We start from the raw sequence: 14,547 nt of genomic DNA, 5'->3' as shown, positions 1-14,547 counted from the left end.
TATAACTATTCTATGCAAATTAAAATTTTCATAAAATATGAAATCTAAAGAAAATTAGTTGGATGAAACCTCTAGTAAATAGCTAGAATTATTATGAGGCGCCTGTTTCCATACTCATTGTACCATAAAGTTTATAGCTTTGAACATTAATATCATGTTTTTGTGTTTTCAAATATTGAAGTTCTATTTTTTACTAAAATGTTTCCTTCTAAAAAAGGAAGGGAAGAATGGAGGAATGGAGAGAGATAATTGGGAGAGAAGAGGGAAGGAACAGGGTATAGGAGGAAGAAAACCTTTTGACTTTTAGAGATAAATTCCTTAAATGTTAATTTTCTATGTGAGGGATTTGATAGTTACCTAGTACCTGTTCAGCATTCTCTGGTAAGTACATTATTTTCAAGTCTGAGGGTAATATAATTTTCAGAAAGAATAGAAACATAAAAGCCTGAAATGGTTAAGACAACTGAGTAAAACTGAATCATCTATCCAATTTTTTAGAGCAAGTATGAGCCTTGAATATCTTGTACAACTGAGTAAAAATGTACTCACAGGCAATAGGAACATGATAAAAGTATGAAGGAACCGATTTTAAAGAGTTCCCATGGTCAAAGTGGGTCAGTTTGAATCACAAAGTAAATACAATTATATTAGTGCATTATAACACCTAGAATAAAATACATATGTCTGAACCAATACTAATATAAACAAATAATTGAATACAGAAATGTAAAAGAATGAAAAAAACTCTTCATGCTGTAGAAATACCAATAATATAGAAAGAATGACAAAAACAGAAAATTAACTCTAAGTAAACGCCACAGTCATAACTGTTAAAAGAAATAAATATATTTGGATACTAAACTTGTGATGTAAAAGAATTTTTGCATAATAAAAATCATCTTCCCACCTTTTTTGGACAAAGGACAAAGTATTAACATTACTGCGGTGGAACCTTTATCAATGCCAGTTTAACCAAATGAATCATCGGAGCTCTATTACATCATGTACTCCTTGGTATAACATTAATTTGTTGCCTAAAATTCCTGACTTCAGTCTAATAATAGGAAAACATATGACCACCTCAAATTGTGGGCCATTCAAAAATAGCTAACCTGGATTCTCTGGAAGTGTCAAGATCATTGACAAAGTCTGGAGAGCTGTCTCAGCTGAGGACAAGAATGAATAACACGACCTCTGTATGAACTGTGAGTGCTAGATTGCATCTTTCCAGAGAAAAGAATGTTAGTGACCTGCTTGCCAAATTTCAGATAAGGTCAGTTGATTCTTAATGATTATGTTATCAGTTTTAAGTTTTGGTTTTGATTTTTTATGGTTAGGTAAGACATTAATAGAGGCTGAGTGGGGCGGTACCCAAGAACTAGTTTGCTTCTTTCTTATAACTCGAATTCAAAGGCAAAAATCCTGAATTTAAACAAAAAAAATTAAGGAATAAAGAGGCAGAGGAGATATATCCACATCTATCTATTTTGTGGTTTTTGTTTTTCTCTTCATTTAAAATTTGTTTATTACAAAAATATTTTTCTGTTCCAGAAACATGAGAGATGGAGTAATACAAATCCTGAACCATTATTAATAGTTATACATTGGAGCTGAGATTTTATTTTGAATGCGTGAGGATTCAGACATACAGTCATACAGTCAGACAGACCTACAGTCAAAAGTTCAGATATTCTCCACACAATTGTAGTTGATCCTTTGGACAAAGTTCAAATGAAAGGTGATTTAAATTCATTTTCCTTTAGAAAACAGTTTTGATAATTTATAAAATATAATTAAAATGGTACCAGAATGTAGTATGTTTCTACAGATTCTCAGCTTTGCAAAACAGATTTAACTTTATTGAAATATGGTATATCACCAAAAATTGTTTCAGATGCTATGAGTTTCTAATGGTAGTGAGGCACCAGTAGTGTTTCAAAGCCCTTCTCTGATGTGAAAAAGTGTGAGAAACTGGTTCTCAAAAACGATGTGCATTAGCATTACCTGGGGAACTTACCCTAAAACATAGATTCCAGAGCTCCATATCACATGAATGCTGAAAAGCCAGGCCAGTGCTTGCGTATGGGGTATCTGGATTTTTAGAGCTTTCCCTGTAGATTCTATTGTGGGACCATAGAGGACTTCAGGTAGAAGGAAGCATTGTGATAAGAGCATAATCATTAGAAGTAGACAGCTGGGGTTTTGTTTGGGCACTTTCGCTTAGTGAATGGCATTGAGCATTACTAAGCCTTCCTATTCCTCAGTTTCTTCCTTTGTAAAACAAGGAATAATTTATACATCATTTATTTTACTGTTTAAATGAGATGATACATACAAAGAATTTAAAATCATGACTTTTTATTAATTTTTGAAAATGACTTTTTTTTTCTTGAAAACGTAATGGTAAAAAAGAAAGTTTCATATGCAGAAACAAAATAAGCAGAAAAGAAATTGGAAATATGACATTTCTTGGAGGAATGAGTATTCAGGTAATGTGTATGGTCAAAGAATAGAGTGTAAGAGATGGCAAGAGGAGAAAATTAAGAACTCAAGAGTCCGTGGAATTCATGGAATTGTTTATGAAATACTTACATGTCATGACGATGAGTTTAATTATGTCCAAAGTGCAGAGTGGTACGGCATGTTGCCAGCTCTCGGAATTGAGCAGATGTACTCTTTCTAGCCACAGTCTACTCTGGTCATGCTGAATACTACGAATGCGAACATCATTCAGCTGAAAACGTCCCTCTAGGTAATGAAGCCCAAGATGATTCAGAATATAGATACACCTGTGTGCACCAGGATATGATGTGTGCTGCATATATCAGTGCTATGGTAGACGTGTAGGAAAAAAGAGAGTCTTCAGGTTCAGGTACTAATGCAGCAAACTAAAAAGAATTTGTTGTGAGATTTCTTGGGAACTTTCCCAGTTCATTCATTGTTTGTTTTATGTGTTGTCAGCCAAAACCCTGGGCCTGAGCCTCTACTAAACTAATTCTAGTAATAATCAAGTTATGGATATTCAGTGAATGAGTACTCCCAAGAAGCATAGTAACCTTGTAGTTTATAGAAAATTAGCTATTTCAATATATAGATGTGTGCAGGCATCTTAGGAAATGGTATTTCTTGAGCTATAAGTGGACAATGTATTCTACATCCTGTTCTTGCTATCTCAGATTATAAAATCTGTTTTAAGAAACCTACCCCCAGGGGCTGGAGATTTAGCTCAGTGGTGTAAGCGCCTGTTTCTGGCAAACTCGAGATCCCTGGTACCAAACAAACAAACAAACAAAAACCTACCCCCATATAAAATGTAGTTCCTGGTTATAGCAAACACCATTATTCTCAAATTATCACTAAAATAGGAAGAAGCTAGGACCTAATTGTGCAGGGAAATTGATGTGCAAAAATAAACAGGCAAAGCAGATTTCTATTCTATACTTTGGACTTCTTTTGGATAAGGCACTCAAGAACATCATGACTTTTACAAAGTGACCAGCATGCCCCCAAAGTTTATGACTATAACCCATTATCCAAGTTAGAAGACTCTGGTAGAAATAGTGACAGTTGTGTTGTTATTTGTGTTTAAAGAAGCATATTTATGAAAACTTTAGTAGAAGTACTATGTTTATATTTTTTGACTCTTGGAAGTTTGTGCTGATGTTCTTTCTAGGTGAGGTTTCACAGCACTGACATGGAACAGCCACAGTGCAATTTGTTGTCTGAGACCTGAAGATTTAGAGTTCAGTCATTCTCAAATATTTCCAACTCACAAAAAATTGTGATAAGACTCTAGAAGAAAGTCACAATATTTGGTTTACTCTTTCAAAGCAAATATGAAATAATAAACAAAGATATCAAATTACTTATTAGTAAGGTGAAATATACTTATTCACTTCGAAGTGTATTTTAAATGTATTTGCTAGGACATACTTTTCAGATATTATAGAACTCATAGAAAGCCAAACTAATAAATAAGGCATTGCTGATAAAGAAGAGAGTGGAAATTTATTTTGAATAATGCATTTTATATTTTCATCTGCAATAATTACATTATTAGGAAGTTGGAAATATGACATGGACAGGTTCTATGGGCCCCTCGCATGGCTTTTCTCATAGTGATTATATCTACCATAATTATAGGGTAATAGTAAAATCAAGAGCCTGACTTTGGTACTGTGTGGTTAAATGGTTCTATATCATTTTATTACAGTGTTAATCTGTGTAACCATGTCATAATCAAGATACAGAACTATTCCTTAACTACAGAGATCTCTTTCATGCTATCCATTATAGTCACAGCCACGGTGCCCTTTAGTCCTAATCCATAGGAACTGTTTTTTTTTCCCCCATGTGTATAATTTTAACATTTTGAGAATTTTATATAAATAGAATCATGTAATATAATTTTTAAAAACTGAGATATATAGAGATACTGTTTATTTTCCGTAAGATAAACTTTTAGACATACATTATACATGTGTTTTTAGCACATTACCAAACCTGTATAACCATTGCTATCACATAATTTTAATACATTTTCATTATAACTAAGATCATTAAAAATAATTCCACGTTCTTCCTTCCTCAGCTCTTGGTAATCACTAATCTCCTTTCTCTTCTTATGGATTTGCCTGTCTTGGCCATTTCATATAAATAGAATCATTCAAAATGTATGCTTAAATGTCAAGTATTAATTTAGCTTTTATATTTTTAATTGTTGTTGCATATAAATCTGATTTTGCATAGTAATGTTATACTTTGTATCATGCTAAAATTCTCTTGGTTCCAATAAAATATTTCTTCTTTTATGTGAATGCCTTAGGATTTTGTATAAATCATCTTTTTCTGCGTGTGTCTTCTTTCCTTTATTTTTCTCACCTGATCCTGTTGGTAGAACCTCCAGTATAATGTTGAATGGAAGTACTGAGAATAGACATTCCTATTTTTTTCCTGGTTTAAGGAGCAAAACTTTCAATCTTTCATCATTAAATATGGTGTTTGTCCTTCTCCTTGTAGATATCTTTATTAGAATGAGAAAGTTCTTTTGTATTTTTAGTGTGGCATCTTTTTATAATAAAAGGATGTTTATTTTCTTCAGTTTTCTGAACATATTTAAATGCTTATTTTGTCCTTTATTTTTAAGTCTGATATCTAGGCCCTTATGTTCTCAATAAGACTTACTAGGTTTTATTTGAATAAATGTGTTTTTCTAAATTGTCTACTCTTTTTTTCATATTGAGTTGTTTTTATTGGCTAGAATGACATATGGATCATTTTTCTCTTTGTGAAATAAAGCATAATTTCACATTTTTTACAATGAAATTAAAGCTAAAGAATGACAAAGATCTTATCATTCATATGATGCATTTGAAAGGATGCTGTTTATGCTGGAATGGAATACATTATAGAATGCCTGGACTTCGTTGCTTTATGAGATGCCAAATTTCCAGGGCAGATCCTATGCAGGGGTTTAGTTCCTGTCTGACGTTTTGCTTTCTTTCTCTTCTACCTGCATTGTCTACTCTTAAGATAATTTATGGAAACATTAAGTTGATAAATGTAGATTCTGATTGAGGAAATCATTTCACCACAAAAACGTGCAACAGCAGGATCATGCCTATGAAATTAATTTGTCTTTCTATATATCTTATCATCCCAGAGCATTTTTCTAATTCACAGGTAGAACAGAGACAGCACACTGGAAGGGTCAGGTTGTGCCTCACAGGAAGCATTATGTGCTTTAGACTGCAGAATAATATATGGTGCTGTCTTTGCTATTGTCAAAATACTCTGAGTATACAAATAAAAGAAATTGGAAGTGGCTCCTTTTATTGTAATGCTTCATAACCCATTCTTAGATATTTGTTTCCTTTCCACAACTTTAAACTCTCCTGGCTTAGCAGTATTGTTTCTCAAGAAAGAAATGTCATTACCAGCTGACACAGTAATGATTCCATTGAATTGAAAGATGAAACTGCCATGTGATGGTTTTGGGTTTCTCATGTTACAGAAGCAGTAAAAACAAAGAAGATTACTGCTGGCTATAGGAACTGATCCTGAGTACCAAGAAAGATTGTGGTTTTGATGCATAAGGGGTTTAGGCAATGCAGGGCATTTTTTCAAAACTCTGTTAAGACTTCCGCATATGAATAGTAGAAGTTAATAAAAAAAAAAAAAACTGTGTCTATTAGAATTGGAGTCCAGATACATTAGGAATGAAGGTTTGGTTACCTTATTAGGTCAAAACCTTGACCAGTTTAAATATTGGCTAGAACTAGGAGAAACATGGAACAATTAGTGAAAGAAAGAAATTTCCAACATTAGTGACAACTTAATGACTAGCTTCATATCCAAAGATTATAACAGCAATGCATGGATCTTTAGTTGCTAATTATATGTGTGTGGATATACATATATTTTTGTATCTGTTCTTTCTTGTTGTAATTTTTTAGGAATTAATTTTTCAGTTTTATACTAGGCAAGGTCAAGTTCAAATAGTAGTATGATGGTTGGGATTTATTTCTCCTTACATTTTGAAAAGATTGGGGCTGGGGATTTAGCTCAGTGGCATAAGCGCCTGCCTTGCAAGCAGGCAGTCGTGAGTTCGATCCCTGGTACCGATAAAAACGAAAAAAAAAAAAAAAAAAAAAAACATTTTGAAAAGATTGTTTCTTCATTTGTAAGTCTTGTTAAACAGAAGTAAACGGTTGATTTGTTGTTTCATGAAAGGATATATGTGATGTGAATTATTGAAGGGGTGCACTGTGCTAGCCACTGAATTGTTTTCTCAGTAACGCATTCACCCTTATATGTTCTGCTCTGTAATACTGGAGTTGAGATTCTTCAAACCATATCTTTGCTTTGCCACCTGATTTCCTGTCTGAATCTTATTTAAGAAGAGGTATGAGAAGGAGCTGGCAAGGTGAGAAGAGGACAGAAACACTTTCCTGTTTTTCCTAATTTCTCCTGGGCTTCAGCCCATTTGTGGTTCCTATAAGCATCACTTCAGGGACATTTCACATTGGCTGTAGCTCTGCTTCCATGTAGACCTGATCCTGATTCTTACTGCCAGTGGAAATCTCAGGAAAAGAATTTAATTTAGATGCTGGAAAAATAAAAAGGGGTGAAGGGAAGGAGGAAAAAAACCCTGAAATATAGCATGTACCAATTTCCTACAGTAAATGTAACCATTATGTACCACAAATATATAATAAAAGTAGCAAAAAGAAAGAATTTAGTTTGGAGAAAATGTTGTTTAGGAAATACAAAACATGGGCAAATAAATAAATATAGTAAATAGAAAAAAATGCCATAAAGGAAAATATCTCATAAATATTTGTGATTTTTCTTCAAGGAAGCATCTGTGTTTTGACTAATGAGTAGGTCTACTCGCAGAAGCCATAGGAATAACCCCAGATCATGAGACATGAAATTCATCTCTATTAACATAGTAATGAGTCTTTTTCTGTTTCTCTTATAAACGGGTTTGTATTGTTGTAAGTGGGTAATAACTATCAGCAATAAATTCTCATATTAGTTTATTTATTAAATTTCATTTAAGAAGTTCCAAATGACACAATTTCACCTTACTTTCTAGAAATTTCAGGGTTTAAAGTCTGTTACAAAAATATGGTTTTATGCATAAAATCCAATGACATTATAATTAATGTCTGTCATAAGGTTAAGTGAGATTGGCAATGAAACATAGCAAGTAAACATCTCATTTGATCTGTATTTTAATAATAAATAATAATTTTATAACAGTGTCAGTAGAATTAACAATTTTAGGTGTGAAGAATATCCTATTAACAAAGACTGAGAGCTTCAGGACAAAATTTTAAACAATAGAGAGACCAGTGTAGGTGGGATCTTCTAGTAGGGGAGAGTGATGGACTCAACTCTGAATACAGGGAAGACTGGGAATTTATGACCCAGAGCAGTATGATGGAGGGTAAAGAGAAAATTCCAAAATAAAACAGGGGGATGAGAAGAGGTTTTGACTGAACTAATTTGACAATATTCCTGCTGCACTCAGCCAGAGTGATCAGACTAGAACCTCGTGGTTAGTGGAGGATGAGGACTCTAATTAGATATGGAGCATGATCAGATTAGAGGGTGGCTTAAACTACTTTGCAGAGTTCTTACTAAAATTTTATGATGTAGAAACAAACATGAGAATCCAAACTTTAAGCCTATTTGCAAATATTTCAGAGAGCCTGAGTAGATAGTCAAAAAGGAGAAAATAATTATTAAGATAAATTTCACATTTTTAGGAATGCTTTTCATCCTTTTTACTCATCAGTCTATGTTTCCGAGTTAATAATTTGCTAACTTTTCATTTGTATAGCTAGATGGTACCTTAGCCAAATTTTCTCTTGGTTTTGTACTTTAAAAAAATGCTCCTGCTCATCACAGGAGCACAAAGTAAAACCAACCAGTTCATCACAGATTTTAGACTTACATGAGGGATTTCACTTAGTTTGGGGACAAATGTACTTTTTTTTTGGATACTTAATCTTCCCATTTAGAAGCTGTTTCGCTAGAATTTAAGTGTTCCAAAGCAGGTAAAAATGTGCTTAGTTAGGTTGTAAGTTTTTAAATGTTTTGACATTTACTTTGGCTTTATTCTGTCTGATTTTGTGAGTATCATGTGAACTCTGAGTGAGATTTCCATTGCTTTCATCCTCTAATATGTGATTGCCATCATTAAGATAGCTACTACTAGTTTTATATGTTTATATAATTTCCCTTTGTCTTTGTAAATGCATGTTTGTTTTAATCATTCTTCAGATGTTTTGCTCAATATGAGATTATTGACAATGAAAGTCATTTTTAAATGTGACTTATTCCTGAGTATTTTTTACCATATTGAACTTGGTAGGAGCTAAAAGTGTTCATACATCTTCCAAATTGTTCATTCATATTCATTTTTGTAGTTACCTCATCTATTGTCTTTTAAAAATGAGGTTTTTAAATTCCAAATATGCTGACTACTCCATCCTATTCTTTTCTGTTTTTTCTACCTCTTCTTTTTCTTTCCTTTTAATTTCTTTTCCTGGAGAGTGTTTTTTAAAGAAATGCAAAAATTCAGCATTATTGGTTAAAATAATTATAACTATTTTTAAATTTCTGTTTTCTAAAAAAATTCTGGTCCTTTTGGAATTGGTTCTGCTTTTCACATTTTATTTTTTTATTTTAAAGAGAAAAAACAATAAAAAAATGGTATAGAATTCTAAAACAAGATTATTTTAAAGAGAAAAAATAATAAAAACAATGGTACAGAATTCTAAAACAAGATAATAGGAAATTAACAATGGTTATTATATTATGTATTGTTGTCTTCAAAGTAGTTGTCAGATTACAAGATATAGCCATGTATAATTGATCAAACAATATAAGAACAGACAGTTTTTTGAATGAACTAAAATGAATCAGTAGTATGTCTATCTTAGCTCTCTTTTACCCATCCCAGTTGTTCTTTCCTTTTGAGCAGTTTCTTTCCCTTTCACAATATCTTTTATGCGTTTTGAATCTTATTTACTTTTTCAATTTCTTACACTAGAGACAATACAATGTTTACACATGCAAGTTTGATTTATTTCCCTTGTGCATATGGTTTCTAGTTGCATCCATTTACCTATAGAAGCCTTGAGTTTATCCTCCTTTATAGTCGAGTGATTTTAATAGTGGGGAAGGGTATCTCCTAGATCCAAGTAGAAATTTCTGTCCTTTCAGCAGTGAATTTGGTTAAGTCTCAGGAATGCTGGCTCTTGTGTATAATGGGAAATAGAGGGGGTTTTGCTTTACCCCAACACTGTGAATTCTGAAACAGAAGTCTTTTTACTTTGTGCTTATCCTTGACCTCAGGAATAGCAGGGGCATGATCATTAACTCAAATCCTATTGTATAGGATCAGCAAATATCTTTATTAATCTTTTGTACTCTCATTATTTTCTTCTAACAATTATAAATTAAGTATAGCAGAATAATCAAATATTGATCCATAATATAATTCTAGATAGTAAAGAAGTCTTAATTTTTTCTTTGCTTTAATTCCTTTTATCACTTACCATGTTTTGCATCAACCATTGTTTGTTCAAAGATATGGAGAGGGAAGAAAGAGACTTAATGGAACATTCATGACATATTTTGGGGACAGTGTATGTAGAGCTATGATTTGATTTTATAATTTGCAAAAGGAGTGAATTGGAGATATAGTTGAAGTCAAGTTCTGAAGATGTTTATATTTGTGTTTAAAGAGATGGAGCCCTATTGATTATGAAATATTTATGCATTTTGCATAAGGCTATATCATGCTGAGAGTAACTTTGCCATTGGTATCTATGATAAATATAATGGCTATGAGAAAGTGAAGAGATTGTTGCTCTAATCTATTTTGGATGAGATAAAGAGGGCATGAAAGAAATAGAGAAAGAGACAGAGAGACAGGGAGAGACAGAGAGACAGACAGACAGAAGAATAGAAAGAATGTACATAAAGGAATGTATAACAAAGAATTTTAGAATTTGGAGATTTTTGGGTCAGAGTGAAGCAAGAGGAATGCTCAAGAAATATAAAGGAATAAAGGGCCAAAGATGTGGTTCAGCAGCTCAGTGCTTGCTTTGAGCTCAACTTTTTAGAAGAAAAAATAATAAGAGTTACAGAACCAATTAAAAGGAAAAGAAGTGGTACTTATTTCCTGGTTTATGTGTCGTGTAAACACTTAGTCACAAGATCTTGATGTATTTTCCTACTTTCTGTCCACTGATTCTAAGAATATCCTCTAGTTAAATAAGGAAGCAGAGGTGGAGATCATGTCTGAGCTATGTGCTGTTCAGGCCCAGGGACTATCCGTTTGCCCTGTCTGCCATCTTATCTGTCATCAAAGCTTTTCCGTACATCTGGTTAGCTGGACTCAGTGAATATCCCACTCTGGACCATAATGAGGGTTGTCAGAACAGAAACCATTCAGGAAGTTGGTTCGTGGGAAAACTAGATGTTGGCCTGTCTTTCAAAAGAAACTTTAGAATTTAGTAATGGTTTAATCAGTAAAAGTTACTTTAAAAGTTTATGAAAATCCTCTTTGATGGTCTTATAAGGTTTTTTCCCCCTTAGTTGCTATTGGTTAATTTACTTTAAAAGTATATGAAAATCCTCTTTGATGGTCTTATAGGGCTTTTCTCCCCCTTAGTTGCTATTGGTAGATGTACATTTAGGAAAGTCACTGTTTTCAAAGATTTTTCTTTTTAAATAATTTTCACTAATTCCTGCCTAAAGAGTAGCATGAACATGGTACCTGCCCAGTAGCTATAAGGATAAGTGATATACCATGAAGGGAACTTTTTCACAGTAAGCCCTCGATAACTGTGAAGCGCTGTCATGTGAGGATTCTCAGAATGCTGGATTTCTCTACCTTTTATTGACCATAAAATTAATTTAGGGAAGTGCATCTCAAGCTTTGGTATGCATTAAGATGAACGCAGATTTCTGGGTTTCATCCCCAGAGGGGTTCAGGTTATCTTAGGTGGGCTGGAAAATATATATCTCTAATGAGTTACCAGAAGATGTTGATGCTGTTGACTGGGGACCAAACCAGTGTTTCGAGAGAGGTGGAGGATATGAGATTTGTGTTTTAATGGAAGTTGTTACTCTGCAATTAGGAATTCTGTTCCCTCTGGCTGTACGTTCTGAACTCAAGTCTGCTGTACTTTATGTTTGGTGAAGCAGCAGAAACCAGTCAACAGGTGACAAATTTCATTAATCTTTTTTCTTTGAATTTTCCCAAGGAGTGCTAAGTATACCACTGTTAGTGCTGGTACTTCTCTGTTATTTTAAGGATTTGTTGGTTTTTCCAGGATGGTTTTCTCTTGCTGTCCAAAGACGTAAATAGGTACATTATGGTGCTGTTTGAATCTTGGTATTTGCTGTATTGTAGAATGTGTATTTTCTACATAATGTTAATTTTTTATCTGTATTTTCATTACATCTTTTTCAATTCTTATTTAGAGTTACAAAAGGCATCACTTATAAACATACTTGTGGCAAGCATAGCAATGTGGCTTTCGGCATCTCTGTAGTGAAAGTTTAAACTACAGGGAAATCTAGCTTACATTCCTTTAAGTCTTTATGATCTAAATATTCTTTTCCATGATGCCAAAAAGGTTCTGTGTGATCATCTAAAGTTTGAAATTCTTTTTCAAATCAAAGGCACTGCCAAACTCAGAAGCAACTGTGTGAAGAAAATGTGTGGAAACACCACTCATTACAGGTTGGTTTATAAAAAGAGCTGCAGATTGATAGGTCTTTGAAAAATGTTTGGTGACACGCAACTCTTTCAATCAGTTCCAAATTTGGCAACTCTGTTGTTGCATTAGATTTTCTTTCCCTCACTTTTCTTCTCTTTCTAACAGAGACAGACACATCCCTTTTCTTGTGTCCCATTTTAGATGACTGATGGAAAAGTAAACACCAAATATGAGCATGTGGGGATGGTTTATTTCTTTTTACATTGACTAGAAGGCAGTGTTGAAAAGGAGACACTGCTGTCATTTCAGAATGTAGGAAATTTAGAAAAGGTGTTAGAGCTGTTTTAAATAATTTCTATTTTTGGATTATGCCATTCATGAGGGTATGTAGCCTTTCCTTTATAGAAGGAATTTGTTTAAAGTATATCTGAGATCTCTTGGTGACAAATAAACAATGTGTTCAAAAGAAAGCCTTGTAATTTTTTCATTAGATGATTCATGCTTTAAAATGTCAAATGATCAGAAATGAAAGACCCAATGATTGGGTCATTAGAAACATATGGTTATGGGATTATTATGCATGCCAACTCTAAATATGGAATCTCAGTCCCTTCTTTTGTACTTATAAAGATGGCAGAGTCTTTTATGCCTCTTTCTTTTCTTTTTACACATTGAACTCAGTGCCCTTATATTTCTCCTGTGTGTGAGACAGTACAGTACAGTGGATTGAGGTAAAGACTGTGGCATGAGTGTTTGGGTTAAAATTCTATCTCTATGAACTATTTATTCCTTGAATGAGGTTGAAGAGGCTGCTTAACCTTCCTGTGCTCCTAGTTCTTAACTTGAAAAGCGAAAATAACGAGTATATTTGCCTTAAAAGATGCAATGAAATGAAATGAGATAGCGCCCTTAGAACAGCTCCTATCATTATTATATGATTAGTCTGTGTTGGCCTTGTTATTTGCTTTTACTAAACTTTCTACTTTGATTTGTAGCCCCCGCGCTCCTCACAGAGAGAGAAGATTATGACAACTTCAGCTTAAGCCATTATTTAGGATACAATTTGGGAGTGGTTTAAACTCAAAATGGCTTGAATATTACGGATTTAGATTATCAGCTTTTTAAAAATCGAATATGTGGTATTTTGGTGATGGGTTTAAAGATAGATATACATACTAGAAGTCATATTTTGTTGCTATATATTCTTTCTACATTTAGAATAGAAAATCCTATTGTAAAGCAGTAGATTATAGATTCTTTTGTTTAGTGAAACAGGGTCTATGATCTATGTTTCTGTACTGTTTTCTCTAAAGCAAAGAAAAGCATCAAAGAAAGTAATTTGTTGATTGTAATTGAAACCGTTAATGATGGCTCAAGTAAAATATAAATTTATGAAAATTAATTCTTCCAAAGTAGACTTGAGCTGCATAGTGAAGATAATATTTTAGAGATACTAAGATAACATGTTTAGATTCCTGTTGATCCTGTTGATCTTGTTTCTTTATTTTTCCAACTCACTCTTTCGGTAGCATCCATTTTTATTTATTTATTTTATTTTAAAGAGAAACAACAGAAAAGTGAAGAAACAGACAATCAAAACAACAACAGCAAAAGCAAAATGACAGCAACAACAACAATAAATAATAATAGCTATATTGCATTTCAAAACAAGATGGTAGAACTTTAACAATGGTGTTATAGTGCATACTGTTATCTTCAAAATAGTTGTTCAGGTTACCCTATATAGGCATAAAAGATCAATCAAACAATTTTTTTATGGAGGGAACAGACCCAACTGACAGTAAACAATAGAGACATCATTTGACTTTAATGTGCAAATAGGATTCAGAACATTTATAATAGGAAAATGGTCTTGAAGCCAGGATCATTTACCTGCAAAAGCATGCTTCTTCACATAGAGAAGAGGAGGAGGTATATTTCATAATTTTCTCACAAAGCAGAACTTGGAATAGGAATCATGTATCAGAACAGAGCATCCTCTCTACTGCCCCACTTATTAGAGGACCAAAGAGGCAAACAGTTGGATACCAGAGGATGTTGAATGCAGAGATCTCACTATCAAGCTTAATGATAAAATCCACAGTTATCATCAGTGGTACCAGTCTGGCATCATAAAAAGTCCAGGCGTTCCAAATCACTGTCACTATCAGAGGATTCCCAGTGGACTAGACAGATGCAGACCATCTCTGCAGCACCCAGTGAGATCCCGGAGAAGGGAAGAGCCAGCTGTTCCTCTTCTCTCAGACAACACCATCTTGGAAAGATGCAAGAAGGAGAT

General features: G+C 33.4%; 1 protein-coding gene across 5 annotated transcripts in view; it reads left to right on the top strand.

The window, feature by feature from the left end:
• Positions 1–14,547, top strand: part of Sugct (succinyl-CoA:glutarate-CoA transferase) — a 738,758-nt gene that overhangs the window by 390,445 nt on the left and 333,766 nt on the right. The window lies entirely within an intron of this gene.

Source organism: Cavia porcellus, unplaced genomic scaffold, assembly GCF_034190915.1.
Source record: "Cavia porcellus strain 051 isolate PalLab524CR breed Dunkin Hartley unplaced genomic scaffold, mCavPor4.1 scaffold_23, whole genome shotgun sequence".
Lineage (NCBI taxonomy): Eukaryota > Metazoa > Chordata > Mammalia > Rodentia > Caviidae > Cavia > Cavia porcellus.
This window is presented reverse-complemented; position numbering and strand designations above follow the sequence as displayed.